Source organism: Monopterus albus, unplaced genomic scaffold (genome assembly GCF_001952655.1).
Source record: "Monopterus albus unplaced genomic scaffold, M_albus_1.0 scaffold321.1, whole genome shotgun sequence".
NCBI lineage: Eukaryota > Metazoa > Chordata > Actinopteri > Synbranchiformes > Synbranchidae > Monopterus > Monopterus albus.
Genome location: NW_018128201.1, coordinates 222,846 through 250,539, shown reverse-complemented (window position 1 = coordinate 250,539; position 27,694 = coordinate 222,846). Strand labels below are relative to the sequence as shown.

The 27,694-nt window shown below is 40.5% G+C and overlaps 1 protein-coding gene, 1 long non-coding RNA gene and 1 pseudogene across 7 annotated transcripts in view; all 3 read right to left on the bottom strand.

Moving 5' to 3' along the window:
- Positions 1–13,459, bottom strand: part of LOC109974135 (protein FAM110B) — a 24,426-nt gene extending 10,967 nt beyond the window's left edge. Inside the window, exons 1-2 of one of the 5 annotated variants that reach the window (XM_020624170.1) lie at positions 13,441–13,459; positions 3,035–3,103 (exon numbers count right to left, since the gene is read on the bottom strand). The gene's annotated coding sequence lies outside the window, so the exon portion shown is untranslated. Of the gene's footprint in view, positions 1–2,842; positions 3,012–3,034; positions 3,104–11,937; positions 11,999–13,119; positions 13,317–13,440 lie in introns of those variants that run through there. The other 4 variants (XM_020624168.1, XM_020624169.1, XM_020624174.1 and 1 more) reach the window with 4 other exon arrangements.
- Positions 13,460–17,431: 3,972 nt separating this feature from the next.
- The window catches only part of LOC109974138 (uncharacterized), a 17,211-nt gene continuing 6,948 nt past the window's right edge, over positions 17,432–27,694 (bottom strand). Inside the window, exons 1-4 of one of the 2 annotated variants that reach the window (XR_002276929.1) lie at positions 26,166–26,299; positions 19,094–19,347; positions 18,890–18,944; positions 17,432–18,788 (exon numbers count right to left, since the gene is read on the bottom strand). This is a non-coding gene — a long non-coding RNA (uncharacterized LOC109974138). Of the gene's footprint in view, positions 18,789–18,889; positions 18,945–19,093; positions 19,348–26,165; positions 26,300–27,694 lie in introns of those variants that run through there. The other variant, XR_002276930.1, reaches the window with a different exon arrangement.
- LOC109974137 (nicotinamide riboside kinase 2 pseudogene) lies at positions 20,874–21,489 on the bottom strand (annotated as a pseudogene).

Here is a 27,694-nt window from a genome sequence, read left to right as displayed (position 1 = left end):
TCTGGATGAATAATAGTCTATCCTAATGAGAAACAGGCCACAGCCTGGGTATCAGGTTGTATAACCCCAGTCCATCACCTCACTGCAATGTAACAGCTTCAGTTTTAAGTCAATAAAATGGCTTAAAAAGAGTTCAAAAGGTTATCAGCCACTGGCCCTCAGGGCTGATTTAAGGAGCTCCAAGGTCAGCTAATGAAGACAAAGGCAAACAACAGAGCACCAGACCTTAGTGCCCTGGCTCCAGCAGACAGTGCTGCACAGCTGTTAGCTCTGGCCTCGCTGCTCACTTTACAGAAAACAGCTTATGGCCAGGTGGAGAACTTAACATAACACGGATTATGCACTAGGGTTTAGTCAACTCAGTCATAAGCACACTGTTATTATAGAATCTAGCTCCATCTTTAAATGGCCCTCCCCTAACTCTCTTCATTCACATCGTCCTCCTCCTCCACCCATCACTGTCTGCGTCTGTAGCCCCAGGAAAGACACATCCTAGCACAATTACACCCAAGGGTGCAATGGGGAGGGGCCCCCATGCATGTGTGTGGCTGTGCATCCAAGAATGTCACCATCCTCGTTTTCTCTTTGTGTTTGTGTCATAAAGAGTTTTGACTGAGTAGGTAATCAGCACAGAGCAGGTGGCAGAGTCTTCCCTCAGGAAATCTAAACCCGGCAGCGAAGGCCAACGTAGAACATCTGCCATTTGCCTATGTCAGCCAAATAGAAAAAAGGATTACATGAATTTGCCACATAAACAAGAACAAATTATGAGGTCTCACATTTTCATTCTTCCTCTGCAGTTAAAGTTTAACATGTTGTAAGTGAGTCAGCTACCATTCAAAAACACCTACTGAAAGTAGCATTTCACAATCAGTCACTAGATAAATCACTGATAGACACCCGGAGACTCCCAGTCACACGAGTGTGTCTGCATTTGTTTACGCTACTTTGGAAAATCCCATGTATTCATGATTTCCGAGAAATTTCTCATCCAACTGGCTGAAAATTCAACCATTTATGGTGCACTCAGTAGGGCGACGAGCCAACTCAAGGCCTCAGCTAAGAATAAAGTTACAGCCAAGTGAATTTTATTTCTGATATAATTTAAAAGATGTTTGGTGATTATATTTTCTCTCTAAACCAGGTGACTAGCATGCAGGATTACCCCTTAGATTTACAATGCCTGTAGAGAGTCCTGGCTTTACTGTGAGCCTCTCCTGGGTAAAATAACATGCAAAGAATTTCTGCTGATGATGGAAAATATTACAGTACTCCCACCAAACTGATCAGCAGATCTAGTTTTGGATGATGAGCGTAAGTTTATGTGTGCTTGGATGCCACCCCTCCTTTGATATCAGATGGAGATGATCTGTTGGGCAACACACACACACCTGGGGGCACATGAGGCCATACAGTATACTCATATTTACTAATGCATTCCAAAAGACAAACGTTTGCAGGAAGCACACACATCAACAATCACGTGCACATAAATGCATGTCATTATAATGCAACAGTGGAGCCCGAAAGCAAACAAAAATTTGAAGACAGAGAAGACACCCCCAACGTGATGAATGCATTCCAGAGATGTGAAGGAGTAGAGGCGATCTTCCATCAGCTATAGAGCCGCCACCGCACACACACACACACACACACACACACACACACACACACACACACACACACACACACACACACAGGTGGGAGGGAGAGTGGTCACTGGAGTCACCTCAGTGTCTAGGCCTCACTGTTGACTTGGGAGTGTTTTGCCTGCACACACAGTCCACTGGTTGCACTCACGTGTACAAACACTGTCACACTCACACAACTCATTCTCTTACTGTTAACCCTCCTAATTCCTGTTTTACTCTCCACTGACAGAGGGCTGCTGATAATCTAAAGAACCTTCTGTAAAAGGTGAGTTTTTGTTGGTTTTAGCCTACAGCCATGCCTTTCTCTCCCACATGCATACAGGCTTTCACAGACATCCAACTCTAAACCTTAGAGAGAAAACAGACAAACTCATTGAACTTTGTAAGATCTTTGATCAATATAAACAGTTTGTGAGATAAACTGAACTATAACTCTCTGACACACTTCCCTTTTCTGCTTGAAACAAGAACATCAACATCAAACTTGTTATAGGCACAACGTGCGCTCCCTGCCACACAGCATCTCACTATTGCTGCATTTCCACTATCGGAATCTAACAAGCGGTAGCCTCCAGGGTTGACGCGGACTGTCCTGCTTTGTTTTTTTCCAGTGTATCTTCTCTCTGTCGGCCCTGGGCCGAGTGTAGTGGTAACGCAGAACACATGACGAGTGTTACTCTGTGCGACACATTTTGGTTGATTCCTATAATGGAAAACCCCTTTATGTCACAGCTGAGCGGGCTGAGAGAATGAAAATAGTCCTGGAGCAGAGTTGCCAAATGTTATAATCAGGTCCAGTATTTTTAGATCTGGCTTTCCTATCTCAAGGACAAGGAAGCACAGACAGGGAAACAGATAGACACAATAGCTGCCTCTGTTACAATGGAGGCTTTTGGTTGCTCTGTATGGTTTTGCTAAGTATCACAAACAGACTGCTTGTCCTCTTGCCATCATCCAGTGTTGTATTATTAGAAGCAAATATTCAAATGTCTTTACATAAAAAGGCAATAAAATAAAACAAAATCATAGAAGACAAAGTAAATAAGTCAAAATACCAGGTTTTCCACTGATACCTGATATTGCGGCAAGCTCCAACCTTTTTTTGTTTTTTTGTACACAGACAACCCCATGTCTACACACTACAGGCACAGTGATGTGTTTAAACAGAACATACGGTAAAGTTTACTTACAGTATATCTACAGGCAACAGGATCCTTCACCAGATCTCTGGAAAACCACAAAACTAAAACTTCAAAAACACCAGAGTCGTGACTTGCGCTGAAAGAAGCAGGCAGCTGCCCCCAGTCTACACGGCTGCTTTCCAGTGTGCCGGTATGTGTGTGTTGTGCTCCTGAGTGTGAGCGAGCCAAATGAACACTAACCTGAGCTGCTCTCTGCTCCTTAGGCTCTCCTTCTCCTCCCACTGCTGAGGAAGACTCCACCCCCACTGCCTAGATGTAGAGAGAGAGAGAGAGAGTTGGGCAGAAAGTGAGAGTCACATGATCTTCCTGATGCCTTCTGCTATTATAGTACCAGTGAAGTGGTTATGCAGGAAATGGAAACAATGATTCTTTTTTTAAATTCCTGACAATTTAGTTGGAAATGGAAAGTGAGTACGTATTGCCAGTGAGCATGAAGAAGACAATATCTGGTACCAAGGTATGTTGGCGTTTCCATGGTATTTTTTTAAGGAAATTAGTTGTAAATAAATTGGAATTTACACACCTGTTAAATAAAGTGTCACCCAGTCTGACAGTAACAGATCAAGTTCAATCAGTTTCTGCAATGTGTATGTTTCTGTACGTTCACACTGATCGGGCAAAAACTCCCTGCAGCGTTTTAACGCAAGGGGCTGCATTGGTCAGGGGCTGAGGGGTGACAGGAAGAGTGCCTTGAAGGCACGTACAAGACAGCCATGTTGTGATGAGTCTACGTGAATGGCTTCATTCACATTTCCAGCCCGGGAGTTTCCATTGTGTTTTGGTTAGCCATGCATAGCGTTTGTTATGGTATGTTAACAGTGGCCCAAATTCAACAGTGGATAGCAGTGAATGCTTATGACGACAAGGTAAACAAACAAGAGCTCTTTTGGTGTGAATGTGTGTATAAACGCAGCTCTCCCCGTTCAATTCTATGGGGGAATTGTGTTCACTGCAGCCAAGATCAGCACCACAAGGGGTTGCGTCGTTTTGCCAGATCTGGTTCAACTTTCACCGCACCAGACAAAACATCATCCGGTCTGGTTCAACTTTCACCGCACCAGACAGAACATCATCCGGAAAAGGCGATGCATTGACCAATCATGTACTGGGGACGACCAGGACGTTGGCACCCACAGGAAGAAGACTTCTATTTACCGTGTTAGCATAAGCATTCACTACTATTCACTGTAAAATTTGGGCCACAGTTATTACACCATAACAACATGGCATATGTTTTCATTAGTTAGGGTACTGGATGTTAAACCGTTTATATCTATCAGCACCAACACACTGGTGGTAGAAATTGTGGCTAATCTAGAGTAGGCTACGTTAGCAGCATGGCTAACCAAAACACAACCCAAGGTCACGAGCTGGAAATGTGAATAATGCCACTCAGGTCAACTCGTCCTAACATCGTACACATTTACAACACTCCCCCTGCAATCCCTCATCCCTCTGACCAACGCGGCCCCTTGTGATGAAATACAGCAGGAAGCTGCATTTTTGCCAGATCAATGTGAATGTATGGTCAATCTGAATGCAGCCTTTCTCTGATTTTACAACCATTGTTGTCTTTGCTTTGCATAACAACTACCATGTCTTTTTCTGACAATTCTACAGAAAATATAAAATGCATCCCCTCTGTTCACAAGGGAGCATATCCTGGGACCAAGCTGCAGTTGTAGCAGAATAATCACATTTAAAAACTCCTGTCCTTGTACGGTTATGATTCCTGTAGAATGAAGATGGTTGTTATTAACTTTTTCCTGGATGTCACTCCCATGTCAGACAATATCTGCACAAAGCTGAGCCTTTCTTAAAAAAAAAAAAACTCCCCTGGGCTGCAAGACCAGCTCTCATTCACTGTGAATAACAGCTGTCACTTGAATCTGCATGTGTGAACAGCCCATTACTGTGCTGTTTTCTGTCTGAACACCTGCTTAATCACCAGCATACTCCATCAGAGTTGGATGATCAAATTGACAAACCCCTCCCGCTGCATGATTTCAACAGTGGAGCTGGGGGGAAACGGTTTCTGTAACCTTCCAGCCTCTTTTAGACAGAGATTCCATATACTGACATTAAACTGGTCCATCTTTATGGCGGTATTGCCAATTTACACTGAACTTAAAAAGGCTGAGGTCAAACAGTTGCACAAATTTTACTACCTCTTGTGGCAGTATAAAGGAGGGACGACACCAACCACCCACGCCAGTTTGTTATCTTTTATACAGAAAGGTGTGGTGAAGGACTGGCACAATAATCCTGCCATGAATAATCTGTGCAAAAGGGGCTTCTGAAACAAACAATGCCCAATTTACACCATCTTCACACTGCCATTACCCAGGTGTTCATAGATAAGAAAGTATGTAGCACATAAACCTCATGTTCTAGCTCTGTTTTCATTTTTTTTAAGATATTTGTCTGTACAAACCAGCATAACACTGCGAATGTCAGAGAGTGCACTCTGATAAATAACCCCATATTTGAACAATGTTGCATCTCCCACCTCTTGCTGTTACTCAACTGAGTTTAGGTCATTTACCTTCTACTACATCCCTGACAACATCCAAACAAAACACTGATGGTTTACTCTATTTAATTCCAGATACCATTAGCCTTTTCCTTTTCAGCAGATTCTTCTGATAACACACATTGTATTCCAGTAAGTGAGAAAGTCAGGGAAGGGAAGTGGGAGGACAGACAGCTGGTGAATGAAAAGAATATCATTATGAAGGAGGTGTGGTTGAGGATATCCTGTCATTAGGGCCTGGAAAACAGTGGTTCATGGGTAGGGTTAATAAGCTTAACTAATGCAATAAGTCAACAATATTTATGTAAATGTATACACAAAGGTTTGTGTTCAATTAATACAAAAATAAAAATCAGTAAATGCACTTGTTTCCATTGTTATCAGCTGCTTGATTTCCTGCACACCGTGACTGAGCTGTCCTTTCTCCTTACAGTCCAAACACACACAGCGGCGGTGCTTATTTAAAGGAGCCAGCAGGGCGGGGTGCACCAGACCAACCTCCCTGTAATACAAGTGCACTAAAACACATGTATACAAACCGATTCGGGCATCTGCGCCCACAGTCCAAAGGGAAACACACACATGCAATAGTCAGGCATTCTCCAGAGACGGCAGCAGGGAGCGGACCTACACTCCGACCCCTCACTGGAGAGGAAAACCAGGTACTGTCCTAATCCAAAATACACAGTGGGACGCAGCGGGAGAGGACAATAAATATGTGAGCTGGGTCAACAAATTCCAACACCTTCTCTAACTCTGTTGACACTATCAGTCACACTCTCCTGCCTCCCTTCCTTCCTCCCCTCCATCTGAACACTAGTAATCCCACATTTATTACCTCTGCTTTTTATTCCTCTTATACACGTTCATCATCACCTTCTGTTCAACTCTTCCTAGATCGACTCTTCTTCCATCTTTTCTTCAAAATGCCAACCACTTGTCTCACTCCTCTCTTCAGAATTCTTCCTCCCCTCTTGTCATTCGTCCCCTCCTCTCAAAGCTACACAGTCTCTGTGCTGGAGGGGAACATTTTCAACATAATACCCTGTGAACATCGCAGCTGGCCCCCTGGCAGCATTAACACACCTCTATGAGAACGTGCACCTTTGCTCGGAGACACAGAGGAGGCAGCTGGATTAAGTGTGTTAGTGTATGGTGCCTTCTCATTTGGCCAAATACTCGGTGATCCAACCACACAGACATGCTCATTTACTCACACAATGATGAGTCTATCCTGACATTCCGCTGGAGTCTTTTTTAAATACACACCACTAACTCTACACAAAATGTTCAATTCATCAGTCTGAAATATCTTTTTACAGTGTCCACTCAAGGAGGGTGAGAGGAGTAATGTTACTACAGCTCCTTTCTCTTGTACCAAAATCATAAGCGCGCACACACACACACACACACACACTCACACATTCCACAAATACAGGGACTCACTACTAACAACTCATATTACACACTGGCATGCCCCAGCAGGCTGTCTCCGTCATCCTGCATCTCAGTTTGGTGCGGATAAGGGTGGTACAGACCAGAGTATTATGATCCCATGTTAATTTATATCAGTAAGCATCTATGTACATTTAAAATCAGGGAGAACAAAACACGCTCAACACGTTTGTTAGAGCTCAAGAGTACACACTGTATGCTATGGTGAGTACTGTTGCCTGAGAAACTCCACAGAGTGCCTTACTTTGAATTTCAAGGGTCACTTTAGCTTTTTTCAGACATGGGATACATAACATTTCTGGATTCATCAATCTGTTAAAGTGACAGCTTGTTGTCATTCAGACGTAGGTCACTTTTATGTTAATGGGCCTCATTCACCAATATCTTCATAAGTGTTTTCTTAAATTTCTTCATAGGTTGTTCTAAGAAAGGTCCTAGGTAAAGTCTACATCTGATTCATGAACACGTTCCTAAACCACAGAATTGCTCACACCTGTGTTCTTATATTGATGAATCCCATGTGTTCGTAAGTTGAAAGTGCGTGCCAGTCATTCCTAATAAGCACAGATTAACCCCCCGCCGATGCTCATAAAAGGACATGAGACTGCACAACAAAAGTCTAAAGATGGTGAAGCAACAAAGTCCAAACCAAAGAAAACCTTGAGTAGTGATGAAGTGGACAGTGGAAACATTTAGAACTTGTTTCATTGTAAAAAGAGTTCTTCAGGACAACATGTGACTGGTTTCAAAGCCCCTGACCCAGAGATACTCAAGTCATTTTAGTATTGTACTCATCATAAAATTAAGGGAACTTGGCATCAGAAAAAAAAAAAACATATGACAAAGCAGAAAATGTAACCCTAACCTTAACCTGGAATCAGCAAATATGGGGCCTTTTTTTTAAAAAAACAAAAAACAAAAAAACAACAACAAACATAATATCAGGTCATTTTTTTCAAACTTCAGGATGCTTTCTCCAAAGCCACAAGTACAACTTAGAATGAGTTCACAGGTTAAATACTTGGAAAGAGCATCACGTGTGACAGTCTTTAAAAGGTAACTCTTTTCAGCTTTACAACTGGATCATCCTGTTGTGTTCAACTAATTGTGCCTTTGAGGTATTAAGCCTAATAAATGCTGCTCTCATTACAGTTTGCTCATACTGCCAAGTTTCAGTTCTGGTAAAGTAACAAATAGAACATTTACAGAAAACAATACAAGTGATACAACGCCTTGGCCTTTTTGTTTGCAGCTCATTCGGACCGTGACGCCCTCATGTGTAACTCTGCAGGCACTCTGTTGCTCCACAGGGTTAGTTTTGTAAAAGCGATCCCAACATGACACGGCAGCAGGGATCTATAACACACAGACATGTTAAAGCTGCTTGTTTGAGCTCTCTGGTTAGTAGGTCAAAGAGTCCAGAAAGGAGGAGCCAGGGTAAATAATGGTTAACCAGACACACGTTGCTAAGTAGTGACTTCAAACGCCCAGAGGTGCTGATGACAATCTGGAGGGGAGAGTCTCCAACACGCACTGAAGAAGCCTTCTTGGAATGAAAAAGTGATGAAGAGAAAAGAAGGTTGGCATCCAGAATGCTGCCATTTGTCTTGGAGGAGTGGGGCAGATGGCTGACAAGGGGATCCTCCAGAACTACAGGAGCCGACACACCCACATGCAAATGCTCTTTGCTAGGTCACAAAATTGGGGTGTGTAGAGATTTATGAAGACAAACTGATGAGCACACATTGTGTGACATATCAAAGACACACACAGACACATCAAACTGTGTAAAGTATTTGTGTAGTCACCACTGAGTCAGTCTCAAGTGTCTGGTTCCCAGCCTCCAACCAAATTATGATTAATGACTCATCCTGGGGAATGCATCTGAATTCAGTTCCAAATCTGCTTATCACATCTGAATCCTTTCTAATCCCTTATCGGATCTGTTTAAAGGAGCATCAAATAAGACTTCACGCACTGTCTGATATATCGAGTAAAAGTACGGTCCATACATTAGTCCCCACCAGTGACCTAGCGAAGGGTGTAAAAAGAATTGTTCAAACAGCAAGCGAGGGTGGCGCTGTCCGCAGCTACAAAACCGAGTGTGGCTGCCAGAGTGAAGAGGAGGCATCGTTTGCACAGAGAGAGAGTGGGACAAAGAAAGAGCAAAACCCAAGGCTAACAATAGTTTGGCTTTTTGACATGGAGATGGTTAAAAGCAGCCAAAGGACTCAGATTTGATTGAGATGTGGAGTTCTTCCTTCTGGGTGTGTTAGCATATAAGATAATGGTATTTTTTGTTTTTCAGTAACATAACCTTTGGAATGAATTCATATGATTTTAATTTGGAAGTAATTTGAGCTATGTGAAACATTAGCGCTGTGTGTTACATTATTAGTAACCAGAGCTTTCTACTGGATTAATAAGTTACTTGCTAGTCACCTAGCGCTAGCTTCGGACTGGAAGCTGCATTTTGTATAGTTTGTCGCAACCAGGCATCCGTAGCATACATCATTGCTAGGAAACTGGGTGTGATGGGAGGGCCAAAGAGTAGATAGAAGTAGCTGTAAGTTGAAAAAGAAAAATGTAGAGTAGCTTTAAGTACTTTGTCAGGCTTTTCCACCCCAAATTTGATATATAACATGTTATACATAACATTTATTTACAACAGCCTCGCTGAGTTATGAGTTCAAAAATATCACTGTTCTTTTTATGACAGTGACTGTAGCAAGGCGTTGGCATATAAATAGCAGCAAACAGGTGCTACTTCACATGGCAGGCAAAGACAACAAAATGTCCCGTCTCAGTAGATCAGGGCAACACTGATGTACTGTGCTTCAAGGTGAGCCTTTAAAAAGGCCGAATCATATGGTACATCTACAAACAGGCCAGATCCGCTCCCAACTGCATTAAAACTAAATGATAAACAAGTATTGCAGGACTGTTTTATTATTCATTCAGTCACACAAGACAAGCTGTTTGCATGTGAGTCCTGAAATGCTGACCTCCAGAACTTAGCAGAGACAGACACACAGCCTGTGACACACACACTGACCTCATTCCTCCAGGAGACGTTTGCCCAAACTGGGAGCACCCAAGAGCCAATGACTTAGGGGAGTTCCAGCCACATGACACCTACTGTCTAGGGTATTTGGACTAGACAGGACTTAACTCAAATGTGAACCAAGCAAAGGCCTCTTCTCAGAAGTGAGGAATCATACTTTTAAGTAAGTTTGTTACAGTGATAACAAGACTAAACATTGAAGTAAAGTCATCCATGAGCGTTGATATCTAATGACATCGATTAAATTACTTCAGTACTATCAAGTATCAAAAAATGAAATGCTTTTCTACATTTTTATGTTAATGTTAACAGAACCTAAGGTTATGGTCTTATATATATATATATATATATATACAGTGTACACACACACACACACATACATGTCTCAAAGGAGCTGTATTTATGCAACAGCCATGTGGTTTTTACTTCAAGCATACAAAAATAGCACTTCACTGTGCCAGCTTCTGAAAGACATGGATTCAGATGTGTAAAATCTAAGACCGGCCAGTGTGCACTCTGCAAAGAAAAATAAAAGTCTTTTTCCTGTGTTGTTCAGCAACAATGATATTGGCTATAATATTATAGGCCGCAGCTAGTGGGGCATAATCTAGCCAAGGCAGCACTATTATTTGCCGGCTATTCATTGTGATGGATGGTGTGTAGGTTTGGTAGTAAAAATATGATTTTCCAGCTAATCACAGGTTTGCTGTCACACAGACATTCTGGATGAGCAAACAGAAAACAGGGAATATCACCAGCATTAGCTACAGTGGTTAGTTACTCTGCTATGTGTGCCATCCCATCAGGCTGCTGTAACAGCTGAGATTAAATGTTCCAGTGTGTCTGTCTGTGTGGCAGCTATGGTAAGGACAAACTTTCATGTTATCACTGCTGACATCTACCACAGTACTTAATTAGAAAGGAGTTCTTCATTCTTTCCTAGGCCAGCTAAACTTACAGTGCCGCGTCACCACTACTACGACCAAAATACTGAAAAGTAAACAACAGAATGAGCGCACAGAGGAAAAAGATACTGGCAAGAAAACCTCATGAACCAAGTCTCAGACAGGGTGACGTTCTGGTGAAGAGCTACTGAATCAACAATACACTACACAACCATATGCACAGATTTTCCCTCTAAACCCTAACATGTGGAAAAACAGTTTTTACTTATTTAGTGCCTTTGGTAGCTGCTAAGAAGTTAAATATTAGTCAACAAATTCTTAGTGTAACACTACAATGGACAATTCATTTCATTACTTATTCATTGTCTTGCTTTGTCTAACCAACAGTCCAGAACCCAAAGATATTCAATTTACAATTATGTAAAACAGAGAAAATAAGTAAATTGTCCCACTGGTGAAAGTGGAACAAGCACCAATCTGGTTTTGATATCACTGATGTAAAAGTACATCCCCTGGACAGGACCACAGTGGGTTGTGGTGGGCGCCTGTCTTACCTTAAAAATCACCATATGCTTCTGTGCAGACAAGGCCAACCCATACTCTTTCTCCTATTTGATGCTTCCCTTTGAGGTAATGAAGGAAACAGTCTTCTTCAAAATACCGATGTGAATAACAGCAGGCATTTCAGCACTATATCTATATGTAGCCTACCCTAACAGTCTAACAGTATGCTCTTCCCATTCAAATATAAGAAAGACACTTCTCACACCAGCACCGATCGACTGTTTTCCTGAGATGAATGCTCACTCACTGAAGGGCCCATAAAATAAACAAATAAATGAATAAAACACTCCAAGATGATTTTCTAGGCTGAAGGGTCCACATTCCTGGCCTGGGAATGATTAAGAATAGAAATTACAAGGTGATCTGTTTGTTGCTGTTGCCCAAGGTGAACATCTTAATGCAAGTCAGTTACTCTGGTGAGTATGAGCAGATTATTAAACCAGCATATGCTGAATTCTCAGCTTTTCTCATATAGGTTTATATGGTATGAAAATAGACGGTTATCATACCATGCACATTTGCATATTAGCAGTATCCAAGAAAAAACGCAAAGGGTGTGCACCTTTCTTCCCCGACTGCCTGTCAGACTCCGAAACGGGCTCCACATGCAGTGGACAAACGGCAGAGAGGAGGAGGCTCAAACCACCAAACTCCATTCACCAAAAAAGAAACTGGACACCTTCAAGAACACCAATACACATCAGTCATAAAATGCAATCTGACCCAGAAACGCACACAAACTTCCCTGGTTAACATAAATGAGTATGTGTATGCGCGTGCGTGTGAGTGAGTGCTCTCACACAAAATGAACTATTTTGATAATGGTTTAAAGAATTGTGACAGCACGTCTCTCTATTGTCATTAGTTTTACAAAGCAGTCAGTCTATTAATAGAGACAATAATCAGCAGGTGAATCCGTAATGAAATTAATCAGTAGTGTCACTTGGATACAAAGTAGCTCAGCAGTCCAGCTTTTACATCAGTGCAGAGTGACAGGCTGTTGTGTATTAACAAAATATAGTAGATAGTATAATATTTTCTGTATTCAGTAGCTTATTAATACTTTTAACACTAAGTACCTTTTTGTATTAATATCCATATTTACTTAACATTATTAATGCAAGAGTTTTTGTAACAGCCTTTCAGTAAGAGAGTCCGCTACTTTTACAGCATAATATTACCAACTTGTACGTAACAGATGTGAATACTTCCTCTCCTACTGGCACCAACATGCTTTAGTCATATAATATGTTATAGTTACATGCTACTTTTTCAGGCTATTTTTGTAGCTGAGCTTGACCTCCCAGCAAACAGAAAACAACAAAGAAGGTGCCTACAAAATTTGGCTATTTTAAATCAGCCACAAAAAAAGATTACATTCTGTAAGCATCCTCTCAAAACCCATGATTTTAAAGCAGACTCCAGACTCAAAACTGCTGGTTTAAAGAGAAAACAGCCGGCAAAATACAGGAAGGGACAGCTGATTTACTGGCAGTGTATTTCAGGCATCAACTTCCTCTGAAGGAAAACAAAAGAACAACACTCATTCCTGTGCTGGAGAGCTGAGTGTCAATACACCGACAGCCAAGCAGTGTGATTCTTCCGTATGTCCTGCACATATAGTCAATTGACAATAAAAATCTTTGATCTTTATGCCAAGGTTGCAACAGAACCTGAGTTCCTCACGCAGGTGCGCCATATTTATTGCCCTCCATGCCTACGTTTATTAAAAATACATACTCACCAGTGTCCAAAGCCTTTTTACTGTAAGATGAAGACTGTATAAACGTCATACAATGTGTGTCAAAGCAGGTATTTCTAGATACAAGCAAACGTAACTACAAACCACATACGTCTCTACTTTCACAGAAACTTTCAATTGTTGGCGCGGATGATACCATATGTAATCTCCAACCACTGAATATAAAATTAGTCTGTAAGTTTGTAATATACTCTTGCAAAAGGAATTACGGCCTTCAAATTGTGAATAGATTAGTTCGTTTCAGTAACCGTGAATTCAAACATTGTGAATCGCTGAATTCTTTTTAAATTATTGCTTACATACCGGAGACACTTAATGCACCCCTAAAACGACCGTCAGCTTGGTACGGTCGGGGTGCCCCTCATTGGTCAGCCTGGGCCAGTTTTGGAGGACTCTGAGTGCCTGGTACCATGGCAACCACTTCTTCTCGCGAGAATAAAAGCATGAACTAACATTTGAACGAGAAAAAATGTTTTCTACATAATTAGCTGATGTAACTGAAAGAGAAACACTCAGTGACCCGTATTACATTACCGGAATATTTCAGGATTTATTTCTGGAGAGAAAATATTCAATAGCCTACTTTTAGTAGGCCCAAAATTCTCACACGACCTCTAGTGACATGTCGTGACATTAAACATAAGAACATATTATGGCTAAGGCTACAGTTATACACGTCATAATAATAATCTTAAACATCCTGTCTGCTTACAGTCATCAACTTTTCTCTATAGTTATCCTTGACCAGATGTACCCTGTAGAAACCCATAAGCAGGCCTAAGCATTTAACAGTCTAACTAGACATCCTATCTCCACTAAACATTTCTAATACATAAAGTATCTATCCAATATCTATCTGACTAAAAATACCTAACACTGTATATCATCTCCTACTATGCCTAAATGTAAATAAATAGTTTCAAAATGCAATACATTTTATTATTTAAAAATATCCTATAGGGTTTACAGAGCCGAGTGCTATGTGTAATCAAACTATATTTGTGTGTTTATATTTATATTTGCACATGGATGTATTCTTAAATAGTCAGTGAAGTGAACCTGTGAGTGCAAAGTTTGTTGATCGTATCAGTCTTTTGTATCCTTCTATGCTACTATCATCATGTTGCATTATTTCTCCCATAATCTTCTTATATCTGTAGCGATAATATTCTCAATTCTATTCACATACTGGATCTTAACAATGAAATGGGGAACCAAACTGACTTATTACAGGATTATTATAGGCCATCTTATGAGGGAAAACAAACAAGAATACGCACCCTATAATAAAACTAATCAAAAAAGATAATCTAAAGGTGAATAATGGAGCAGGAAAATTAGTAAACTGAAGACATCATCTGCCTCATTCATGTTCTCCTTCTCAAAGAGAGGGGGCCAGTGGAGGGGTTTGGGCTCAGCTAATGACAAAAGAAAGCTGAGGGATGAGCTAATGTTTTGGCAACAACCTGCTTTAATTACCTAATTCAGGACGACCTCAGCTGTGAGGAGAGCAAAGTGTTTTCTTCCCTCTTCCTCCATATCCATGTAGAGGAAGATACAACAATTTACAACACTGTTCCCATGAGAACAATCACTGTTTTGTTCTCCTCAGAGACCCAACTATTATCCCCTCTGGGTCTGGATACACATCTGGATAAGTGTCAATAAGAACAAAAGTCATGTGATGAGTATACTTGCTGCATATCAAAGAGCTGTGTGAGGTGATCATAGCACAATCACATTTTAACTGTGGGTGTTCACTGGTGAAAGTTTAGTCTTTATGGATTTAACAGAAAGGTTCATCTGAAACATAGGGTTATTTTCAGTTTGTGTGAAACAAAAACATGTGACCTGTTACTCTATATTCTATGATGCTATGTCCATATTTACTGTTTGCAGTATTTATTTAGAAAATAAACACATTTAGGATGGGAAAGCTATACAGGAGGAAAGAGAGAAGGACTATCACAGTTGATTGGCAGTATCAATAGCATCACCTTTCCATGATGGATGGAAAGAATATTATACCAAGCTTTGTAAAAAAAATTAAAAAAAATAAAAAACTCAATCAAAAGGTGTCCTAGTTTATCAGCAAATGTTACACCTTTCAAAATGTCACTTTCTCAATCTTTTGTACTGATGTTTAGCACACATTTATCCACTTATCACAATCAAACTGGTCTTAGCTGTCTGCAGCCCACTACAGTGTGTTTGGTTAAGGTTGGGGGGTGGCATAAGAATAATAAGGCAGGAGGAAAGACAAGGTTTAAAGGTCATACCACCATCCTCACAATTCTTTCTCAGGCCTTCAGTTTCAGGGCATGTTCAGATAAACAGAGAAAAAGCTCAGCCCCCTAATTCATCTCAATGAGAACATGCTTGCACAGTTTGTGCCAGCCTGACTTAGTGTTATGTAACGACCACTGTGCAGTGTTTTAGTGTCTAAAAAGTCTTCAGACATACCACTGTATAACTCAAACCACCCTACCTGGATTGTATAATCTCATAGGTATCTAGCCAAACACGCCTTTACCTAATACTGTAAGTGGTCTTTCAGACCAAAAACAGCTTGAAGGGGTTGTTTTGTATCAGGTACTGGTGAGAAAGAGCTGTAGATCTATGATTTTGAAGGTTTACCAGATGCCAAAACATATGCACATCATCTTATAATATTATGACAAAGGGGAAAGTGAAAAGTTATCACAAAGTCGGCTATGTGACCTTTCACTGCAACAGTTGCAAGCTAAATCGTAGAAATACAACATTCACATTACAAAACAAAATCTACCACCATCCTGGACTGCTCTCTGGATTCCATTGAGGAGGTGGTGGACAGAAGGATGCTGGCAAAACTAACATCCATCTTGCATAACCACTCCCATCCCCTGCACCACACAGTAGAGGCTCTGACCAGTTCTTTTAGCACAGGACTGCTACATCCCCAGTGCAAGAAGGAGCATTACCATAGGTCGGTCCTCCCCACAGCTATCAGACTGTACAATACATCACTACAGTGATAAACTGGGTGAAATTATGAGGGACTATGGAATAGTCAACTGAAGTGCAATACTCAAATCCTGGGGGTAAAATGCATTGTAAATATGCACATATGTAAAATCTTGTCCTTGATTTCTCTTGAATACTTTAAATAGTCTTGTTTTAGGAATTTTTGAGTAGTTTTTTCATCATCCTCATGGCTGAAATACAGGTATTTTCCCCATTGCAGGATTAATTATGGGAGTAATATTCTTGTCCCTGATTTCTTGATCTCTTGAATACTATATTTTGTCTTGTTCTTAGGTATTTTGATTTGTTCTCAGGGATTAATTGTGGGAGGATCATTTTTGTTCTTGATTGTCTCTCAAATATTATATTCTGTTTGGTTTTAGGTACTTTGGAATTTGTTTCTCAAGGACCATCACCAAGAAGGCACAGCAGAGGATGTACTTCCTGCGCCAGCTCAGGAAGTTCGACCTGCCCCAGGAGCTGCTGATACAGTTCTACAGCACTGCTGATCCCTCACACCCTGGATACAATCTGTTTGAACTCCTCCCCTCTGGACGGCGTTACAGGTCACTGTGCACCAAGACAACCAGGCACAGGGACAGTTTCTTCCCCCAGGCTGTTACTCTGATGAACACTTAACCCACGACAGTATGATTGGACAATAACCCTCAGTGCAATACCTGTGTATATATACACTGTACAGATTTTATAGACTCGTACAGGTCTCTAGTACCCTGTTTTAAGTGCTCTATCTTTATCCCTAATTATCTAATTTCAATGAACATTCCTTTGTTGTCTCCATTGTTTACTGTCTACTTATACTGCTTTTTCTGCATTGTTTGCACTGGTTGTTGATGTTAATACTGCTATTTTGTTATATTACACAGCCTTATGCTGGTTTACTGTCTGCATATTGAGAGCTGATGTACCTGAGTCAAATTCCTGGTGTGTCCAATACACCTGGCCAATAAACTGACTCTGATATGTGTGTGGTGTTTGTTCTTATGGTGTTTTGTTGCTGCTGGAACACAGGAATTTCCCCATTGTGGGATCAATAAAGTCCTACCTACCTACCTACTTACCTACCTAAGGTACAGTCACATTAGATTAACAGATTCCTTTATTGTGATTGCACAGTGTACAACAAAATTTGGTGAGCAATCCTATTGTGGTGTATTAAAACATACTAAAAGTATAAATAATAATTAAAATATAAACATTAAAATCCCATACTAGGATGAAAAATATATAAACTAGATCAAATACATTAAAAAAGTAAGGCTGCAGCTGCAATATTACACTTAAGTTTATTACACACATGCAGAATTTCTTTGGACATATTTACAAATAGTGCTGGGCAGTTGGTGGGCTCATACGATAAGTACCATACATACCACAGTAGTTTGGACTGTACAAGGGGCTGTAGCTATCATCAGTGGTTGGATGGCACTGGACTCAAAGCTTCCATCCCATTTGCTCCATGTCCTATTCGTTCTGACTGAAGTCTGCACAACAGACAAATTCAAGGATGCATTTTCTGTTTTGGTGTGAGGTTTCCACTTGCACTTTTAAAGTTCACTTTTAAATTTTATGTGCACAGTTGGCTAAATTAAACATATTTGTGTCTACAAAATAAATTTTATTTTCTTTTTGTCGTGTCATCACCCTATTTACTACAGTATTGCCTATTCAGACTACAGACTGTATTGCTCTCAAACTGTTTGTGAGTTGTTCACCTTTTCCCTGCTGACACCCAGCAGAGGCAGAAACATTAAATGAGACACAGGCAGTGCTCTATTATATTACTAAAATTACTTTTGTAAGTATTGATGATGTTAAACAATGTTGTCTTCTTTTCTGCATGAAGTGGGTTGTGATTTTGGTAGAAGAACCTCGCAGCATTGCAGTCAGGAGTTAATTGTCAGATCTCTGGAAAGTCACAAAAAGAACTGAAATAAAAATGTACAAACTAGCTAAAGCAACCTGTGGCATTTTGTAGGCATGAACACTGTTAAAACTGACGCTTCAGAAATGAAATTATCATCTTTGTGAAGCAGCAGCAGCAGCAGTAGAAGTGCTGAGAGAAAAGACATGGCAATGTGGTTTTGGTGCTCTACCTGTCAAAACAAAAAGCTTACGTGTCTGACTGTGTGACTGTGGCTTTATTTTGTAAGTCAGAGGCAGGGGTGTGCACTTCCTTCTAACCTAAACCCTGTGTGGGTTGGCAGGTCCTTAGGTTTCTGGTTTATATAACTATCTTATCTATTTGATCTACCACCTGAGCTCCAGGCACCCAAACACTCCTACAGCATTAACACTCTTAAGTGCAAGCATTTATAGACTGAAACACCTCCAAGTGCTTTCCTTATCAATAACATTCAGCTCCATAACATTTGCCAGAAATTTAGTAATGACATGTATAAACATTGCTGTTCCCACTCTTATGTAACCCACATTTCCCACAGCTTCACAGTCAATAAAGAGACCATTAAACAGCAGGCTGATTGTAGCTTACAGCTCCACTTGTGCTTGTGATTGTCCATTCAGTGACTTGCAGTTGAGGAGGAAGTAACTCATAAGGCCCCAGACGCTGACCCCTGGTCAACTGACTACACTTCAGAGAAGAGGAAATCATTCACAGGTTCCTGGAAGACATAGCATCATCAGTTGCTGTCGTTGTTTCTGGTCACACAGGCTTCAATGTAAGCCAGCAGACAATGAGTTGTGAATTATACTGTACAGGGACCTTTACTATTTCCTTGAAGGATGACTCTTGTTGTTCTTCAGTGCTGATGATTTTCCTAAGCCAAATATTCATATATTATTCATTAACATAGTGGCATACTAATATTAACTAAATAAATAGAAATTGTAAAGAATATTTACACTCAAAATTGAGAGATGAAGCAGCACAAACTAGAAAATACAAACACTGTAAGGCAGAACACACCAGCAAACCAAACCAGTGGAAAAAATGATGAAATTGTGTTGCACAGTTGACAGCAGAAGTGGATCAACAGCAAGGAAACATGATCGGGCGAAGTCTCGAGCAGCAGGCTAAGTCTGATTTGCCTTGGCGCGCAGGTTAAAATGTGAGATGTGGACAGAGCAATTGCCCAGGCAGCATATGAGGCTTCCAGCGGAGGAGACCACAGCGTTCTTCTGGGTTTTATAATGGCAGTGTACAGCCGTTACCTCTGCCCACTGGAATGTGAAAGAAACGGAAAAAGTGACACACATATAAAATGGCTCCTGCTAAACAACATTTGAGTTCATAATAAAGTCAACACATTTCGATTCACGTGGCAACAACCATTAAACATGTTCATTGCGGTTTCTGTTGTAGAACATTTTATTTGAATATATCATTACAACTCAATGCATAATTAACTACATAGACAAACCCCATACACCCCTGTCCTTTCTGACATATTTTTACAGACAAGCCCTTTAAAGGGTCAGCTGACCCAAGTCACAACAAAATTACTCAATCCTTATGGATCTATCCATGCAGATAGTTCTGCTTTTAGTGGTCCAGATTTGGAGACACCAGTTCTGAAAGATCTGTCTTCAGCCCAGCAGAACGGCGACAGAGGAAATATTTTTTATCACTGTTCAAAATCTTGAAAAAAGAAATGTGCTTTTCTAACGGGTGCATTTTCCACCAGGAATGAGGGAACACTACATTCTGACGATGAGAAAAGTGCTTGGTAAGGAGGAAATGGAAGGCTTACAAGTTCCATTGATTCTCATGTAAGGACTTGTGTGTTCAAGATGTTGTGACTGTGTGTGCATGTGTGTGTGTGTGTGTGTGCACAGTGTAACGGCAGCAGGCACGTGCGTGGGTGGAGGTAGTAAAGGTCAAGGTTGATGGTTTAAGGTCAGGTGATCACAGAGCTGGGACAGATGGTGATTTAGCCCCATTTGTCAGCAGGTCACCTCGGGGACATCACAGACACCCTCAGGGTGCTGCATGCTAGTCAACAGACATAAAGAGGGAAAAAGAGCAAATTGGTAAGGACAAAGAAGTGCTGAAAAACTAATCCTGATTCTGTCTTTCTGCATTTTATTTTCCTGCACCTTCAATGATTCATTGAATTTACAAGAACATAAAACCTCAAACTGACATTTTTCCACCTTGATTTTCTACAGATTAAACAAGCAAGCTAAAATGAAGAAGGTATTTTTGTTACCTTTGGATGGTAAATAGTCTTATACTTGTATAGCGCTTTTCTACGCTTTGCAGCACGCATACACTACTGGGTCATTCACCCACTCAAATGCTCACACATTCACACACCGGTGTTATCACCGGGTTCAGTGTTTTGCTCAAGAACACTTCAACATGTTGACTGGACAAGCTGAGAATCGAACTGCTAATCCTCCGGTTAGGAAATGACCCACTCTACCTCCTGAGCCACAGCCACCCCCCTTTTATGGATGTATTTCATCTTTCAAGCCACTAATGTGTTTATTTGTCAGACAGTGAGACAGGCAGACAAATGGTCCAGTACATTTAAGTTTAACATAATCAGTTCAACAATCAGTTGATAAGGGGAAAAACAAGCATTGATCATATAAGATGATAAAAAAAAGAAAATGATAAGTTAACATCACTGTGCTACTGTTTTTTAATATGTACAAAAAAGAATAAAATTAAAAACTTCATTAAACTTCATTTTTTGGGACTATTTACAAATTCTGTACAGGGATGAAGAGGAGTCTTCCTGCTATAAAACAATGAGCAGGTTGTTCGGAATGTCTTCATACACCTGGTTGTAAATGTCCTCTTTGGATTTCAGGCCATCCAGGTATATGATGTTCAGTCTGCTTGCCTCCATCTGTCTTCTGTGCTTCAGGTACATGGGCCACACATAGCCATCAACGATGCCGAGAGGGTCGGGGACTGTGTACTGCCTTGTACTTCTCCTTCTTTTGCACCCCTCATAGGGAATTGTGATGCAATAGGTCTTACTGAACACGTCCAGAAGGGGATGGTAGTTGTAGAGCAGGAAGCTCTCCACAATCAGGATGTGGATCTGCTCGTCGGGGTTGGCCACATCAGAGGCAGAGGTCAAAGGAACACCGTGAGAACAGGCAAACTTCACGGGGTTCTCAATCCAGCCTTTCACCGTGTTGGTCATGGCCTCCATATCCAAAGCTGTGATAACGTCCTATTGTTTAAAGCTGTCATCCCTGACAACTGGGCAAAGTCTGGACCAACTTATTGGTCAGGGGGGTTTTACCACCATTAGTCACTCCACCAATCCTTATAATGTACTTCATCTTTTCACAACTTCTCAACACTCAGTGTCAGCCGAAGAAACAGCCAAGAGTACTTCTAACCAAACGTAAGGGATAAAACCCTAATAAAATGCTACAAAAAATTGTAACTTTAAATTACAATCATCTACCTTCTTTCTCCAACTAATGCCCCATTCATGGAGCTGGGCTAGCCGTTTCACCTTGCTAGCAGAGCACTGATCTTGCCATCTAACTCCTGCTATTCCTTTAATCTTTTTTTTTATTATTCTTTTCAAAAATGTCCTGTCTCCTTTTGTATCATACTCCTAATGAGCCTCTCTCACCACTAAATCAGTACATTTATTGCCCATTTCTCACCCGAATCCTGTCATTCTCGTTTCCTCCACATTAAACCCCACCACCACCTCCTGCGTCGCATGCCTGCTGATCTGGGACACATGATGCAGAAAGTGTGGCACAATCCAGACTGCAGCTGTATGGAACCCACCGTGGACTGTATGAATACAGAGGCAATTCACTAAAACATGAATTATGGATGGTATGAAAATGAATAATGAAGGGAAAAAACATGCATAGATGGTGCTTGAGGTAGTGCAAATATGAAGAAGAAACAAGGGTGGATTCATCCCAGAGAGGCTGTCAGTGTGTCACAGTGTTCATGCTGTTGATCTGTTTACCAGCCAACACACTTCACTAAAAATTCTAATAATCTGAATTTCTGTAGATGCTGTTATGAAGATTATAGACCACCATTCTCAAATCAACAGGACCTCTTAAATCCGCAATATCCATTTAAAAAATCACACAAGCGAATGCTTTGCACAGACCCAAAACAAAAAGTGTTGCTTTACCACAGGAGATTTCTATAAACTGATTCTGAGTGCCAGGGTCACCTGAGCCAACCCGAACTCCACCTTTTAATCCTAGTGAAGTAGGTCCCTGATCTTTCTCACTAGTCTCTGTCAGTAGGATGAATTGAAGGATTTTAGGGAGTTACTGGGACATCCTGATAGTAAAGAGTTACAGCAGTCCAGCCTGGAAGTAAGAAATATATGGACCAGTTTTATCAGACCTCCATCATCATAGAAACAATTATAAACACAGGTACTGGAAACAAACACTTCTTGATTAGATTTATAAAAAGATATAAAGACTGTGGAAACCTTTGTCTTCATAATAAACGTGGGGTTAAGATAGTATAAAAGTTATAGATAAAAAACATTTCCTAAGAATTGTCCTATAGTCCTGTATTTCCTGACCCAGCAGTCCCAACCTAATCCTAACATGGACTTTGTCATGCTATATACAACTTCACTTAAATTCCTCCTTTGCTTGTAGCTGTGTCCCATTTCAGGGTTGCATCCTTCAACTGCATCACAGTGTTGAGATGAGGTCGTCTCATTTCGAAGGCTCCTTTAACTGTTCTCCAAAGGATGCAACCCCTGAATTTAGACACAGCTTGTGTCAAAATTACTACAGTGGCTAGAAGGATTAGGGCCACTGTAAAAAATGTGTTTTGTTCTTAATCTCAGAATTTTGATGTTTTTAAATAAGTTAGCTTTAAAGTCAGAATTCTGAGGGGAAAAAGTCAGAACCAAAATATACTTTTTACTGCAGCCCAAATCCTCCAAATCCTAAATATAACACTGCTGGTCCTAATAACCTGCTGCCACAAATGACACATGGACTCTTTATTTTGTTTTTGTTTTTTTACAGGAGGACAGTCTCACAGCAACAAGGTTTCACCAGTTTAGACAGAAGACTTTTTAGACCTTTCTAGACCACTTTGAATGACACAAGGTATGAGGTAGGCTAAATGATCAAAAATGAAATGAGTTTTTTTTATTAGTATTATTTACAGTCAACTGTAACAAAGAGTAAGAAAGGATCACCTGTGTGTTTAGACTACTCATTAGCTTCTCGGACACAATCATGAAGTGGAATGAAATTTATTGGATATTTCAAACTTTTTTAACAAATAAAAAACTGAAAAATTGGGCGTGCAAAATTATTCAGCCCCCTTAAGTTAATACTTTGTAGCGCCACCTTTTGCTGCGATTACAGCTGTAAGTCGCTTGGGGTATGTCTATCAGTTTTGCACATCGAGAGACTGAAATTTTTGCCCATTCCTCCTTGCAAAACAGCTCGAGCTCAGTGAGGTTGGATGGAGAGCGTTTGTGAACAGCAGTTTTCAGTTCTTTCCACAGATTCTCGATTGGATTCAGGTCTGGACTTTGACTTGGCCATTCTAACACCTGGATATGTTTATTTGTGAACCATTCCATTGTAGATTTTGCTTTATGTTTTGGATCATTGTCTTGTTGGAAGACAAATCTCCGTCCCAGTCTCAGGTCTTTTGCAGACTCCATCAGGTTTCCTTCCAGAATGGTCCTGTATTTGGCTCCATCCATCTTCCCATCAATTTTAACCATCTTCCCTGTCCCTGCTGAAGAAAAGCAGGCCCAAACCATGATGCTGCCACCACCATGTTTGACAGTGGGGATGGTGTGTTCAGGGTGATGAGCTGTGTTGCTTTTACGCCAAACATAACGTTTTGCATTGTTGCCAAAAAGTTCGATTTTGGTTTCATCTGACCAGAGCACCTTCTTCCACATGTTTGGTGTGTCTCCCAGGTGGCTTGTGGCAAACTTTAAATGACACTTTTTATGGATATCTTTAAGAAATGGCTTTCTTCTTGCCACTCTTCCATAAAGGCCAGATTTGTGCAGTATACGACTGATTGTTGTCCTATGGACAGAGTCTCCCACCTCAGCTGTAGATCTCTGCAGTTAATCCCGAGTGATCATGGGCCTCTTGGCTGCCTCTCTGATCAGTCTTCTCCTTGTATGAGCTGAAAGTTTAGAGGGACGGTCAGGTCTTGGTAGATTTGCAGTGGTCTGATACTCCTTCCATTTCAATATTATCGCTTGCACAGTGCTCCTTGGGATGTTTAAAGCTTGGGAAATCTTTTTGTATCCAAATCCGGCTTTAAACTTCTCCACAACAGTATCTCGGACCTGCCTGGTGTGTTCCTTGTTCTTCATGATGCTCTCTGTGCTTTAAACGGACCTCTGAGACTATCACAGTGCAGGTGCATTTATATGGAGACTTGATTACACACAGGTGGATTCTATTTATCATCATTAGTTATTTAGGTCAACATTGGATCATTCAGAGATCCTCACTGCACTTCTGGAGAGAGTTTGCTGCACTGAAAGTAAAGGGGCTGAATAATTTTTCACGCCCAATTTTTCAGTTTTTTATTTGTTAAAAACGTTTGAAATATCCAATAAATTTCGTTCCACTTCATGGTTGTGTCCCACTTGTTGTTGATTCTTCACAAAAAATTACAGTTTTATATCTTTATGTTTGAAGCCTGAAATGTGGCAAAAGGTCGCAAAGTTCAAGGGGGCCGAATACTTTCGCAAGGCACTGTATACCGATGGAGCAGAGATCATGTGCATGCACAGTTGACTCTTTCTTTAAACAATGATGGCCACTCTTAGCCTTTGGAGCTCTTTTTTGAAAACAGAAACATTGTAACTGACAACAAAAACAGTAATAAACACAGATCTGTGGTAGCTGCATCCTCCAAGCACTGCATGTATCTGGATTAGTATTTACATGTTAGCGAGGGAGCCCATGATCCTTCAGTAACCTTCTAGTATGATGTGTTGATGTGAATGTTAGAGGAGGTGGACTAAATGCTCTCACTGACCTCAGGCAGATACGTCCGTCACTTGTGGCTGTCTCCAGGTCACCACTTAGTTCTTTTTGACCCACTCAAACAAGTGCTAGTTTTGAGATGGTGCTAGAGCCAGTTTGGAGCTGGTTCAAAAGTGTGGAAACCAGGAAGTGAAGGCATTCCTTTAGAGAATTCCTGGTTCTTTTCCCAGGGTGGTTTTTGAAAGAGTCTGGGTGTATTTGTGTGTGTACTGAATGCCAACATGTGTCTGGCTGCGCTGAGAACCGTGGATTTTATTTAACTCAGTGTCACTGCATGCACTGCCACCTTACAGTGATGTGACAGTGCAACCTCAACATTTGATGTAAAACATCAAATGTGAAGCATTTGCCTGCAGAGTTGCTGACTCAACATGTACTTGCTTATTTAATATTTTGAGCTTTATCCAAAAACCTAGTTTAGTGGTATTTGAGCCAGGACCACATATCGACATGCCCTATGATACTTGATACTTATCAGTGAGCACCTGTTTTTACTTTAAATTTCTTTGATGTAAACTTATTTCCATACCAACATGTCTTTGCTGCTGATCTGGTTTTTATTGATTTTCTTTAAAAAACGGCCAACTTTTAAGTAAGGGGGAAATCAGTTGTGACTCTTAAAAATTGGAGAATACATAGTTTTAGATTACTGACATTTAAAAAATGTTATTTTCTAAATTATCTATCAATTATATCTCTGGTAAATGATCACGATACTCTGATGCTATTAGTGATCTTGCTCTCAAATACTTACCAAAAGTTAAAATTTAAATGATTCACTCTACCAGATTTCATTTCTTCTTCATGAAACCTCACTGCTGAACAAAGATACAAATATGTTATGTCTGTATATTACTGGTATTTATTGGGTGCAAACACTAGCTCGCCTCTTAGCTCATTAGCAATATCCAGAAAAAAGGGTAACATATTCATTTTTAACAATATATTTGAAGAGTTATGTGAACAAAATGACACAGGATTCATACATGAAACAACTATTTTTCATTATACTGTCTTTAAAATGAAACTACCTTGTCATAGTATTTGTTGTGTTGGATCCTTTTTAGCCACCTCTGCCATTCAATCACATTGTGTTGCCACGATGCCCTGACCTCCTCTACCTTCTCAATGATGGACTGTTCAAATAAACACACAGAAACATTCATAATCTGGATCCTCTGTTTGTCTGTTGTCCATACAAGAAAAATCACTAGCACCAATTTGGGAGCTGATTCATTCCTGTCACATTTGTCCTAGGCCCCTTCACAAAATAGGCACAGGTGGCAGAGGGGAGCACAGTCTTGTAGATTAATAGGTATTAAGTTAATTAGGGCATAGCTGGGAATCCCTCTGGGTCAGGACCCTGGTATTGTGTCCACAGGTGATCCATCACAGGAACTGAACCCTTGCTGACACATGGGGGAAGGCTCACAGCTTTTGGGACACAGAAAACTGACCCCTTAGTTGCCAAAGTAGCTAACCAACACAATAAAGCTGATAACAACCCCTAACAGAGCTTCACTGCAGCCATGAAGTGTTAAACTCAATTTTAGTTTTTTCATAATAAATATTTTCTGTTTACTTGCAAAGTGTTTGACTATCACTGAAATTTCTGACAATGGATGGTAAAGAATTATCAAGTATATTTAGCACTGCATTAACTTCTTTGGGTGTGTTTATTAACAGTATCACAATCAGTGTGTTTAATTAAATTAATCACTGACCGGAAGTAACAGATTTTCCTAACTTTTTTCATTTCCTTAACTGTGGTAAGGGTTAAAGAGACCTGGTTTATTTATAAGGTGGGGTTTCTGTTAGACAACGAGATAAGTGACAGATTAAAAGAGAATCTAGAATAAATGAGTGGAGAGCTACTAAAGCTGCGTCCATAACGGTGCACAAGGGGTTTACTGAACAGTCTGATGAGTCTGAAAATGATGTAACCAGGCTATAAAGTACATAGTTAAAGGGCAACAACATTTGACCTTCAATGTCGGACATTTCGAAAAGGCACGAACGCCGCCTGACTGGGCACTAATTGTTATCCACAGATGGACATGTTGTATGTGGGCACATTTATAAAACATGCAGTAAACTTTCTCATTGTGTTGTTAATAAGTTTGTTGATAAAGATGTTTGAAATGTGGGTACAGAAAGTATTCAGACCCCCTTAAATTTTTCACTCTGTTATATTGCAGCCATATGCTAAAATCATTTAAGTTCATTTTTTTCCTCATTAATGTACACACAGCACCCCATATTGACAGAAAAACACAGAATTTTTGACATTTTTGCAGATTTATTAAAAAAGAAAAACTGAAATATCACATGGTCATAAGTATTCAGACCCTTTGCTCAGTATTTAGTAGAAGCACCCCTTTGAGCTAATACAGCCATGAGTCTTTTTGGGAATGATGCAACAAGTTCACACCTGCATTTGGGGATCCTCTGCCATTCCTCCTTGCAGATCCTCTCCAGTGCTGTCAGGTTGGATGGTAAACGTTGGTGGACAGCCATTTTCAGGTCTCTCCAGAGATGCTCAATGGGGTTTAAGTCAGGG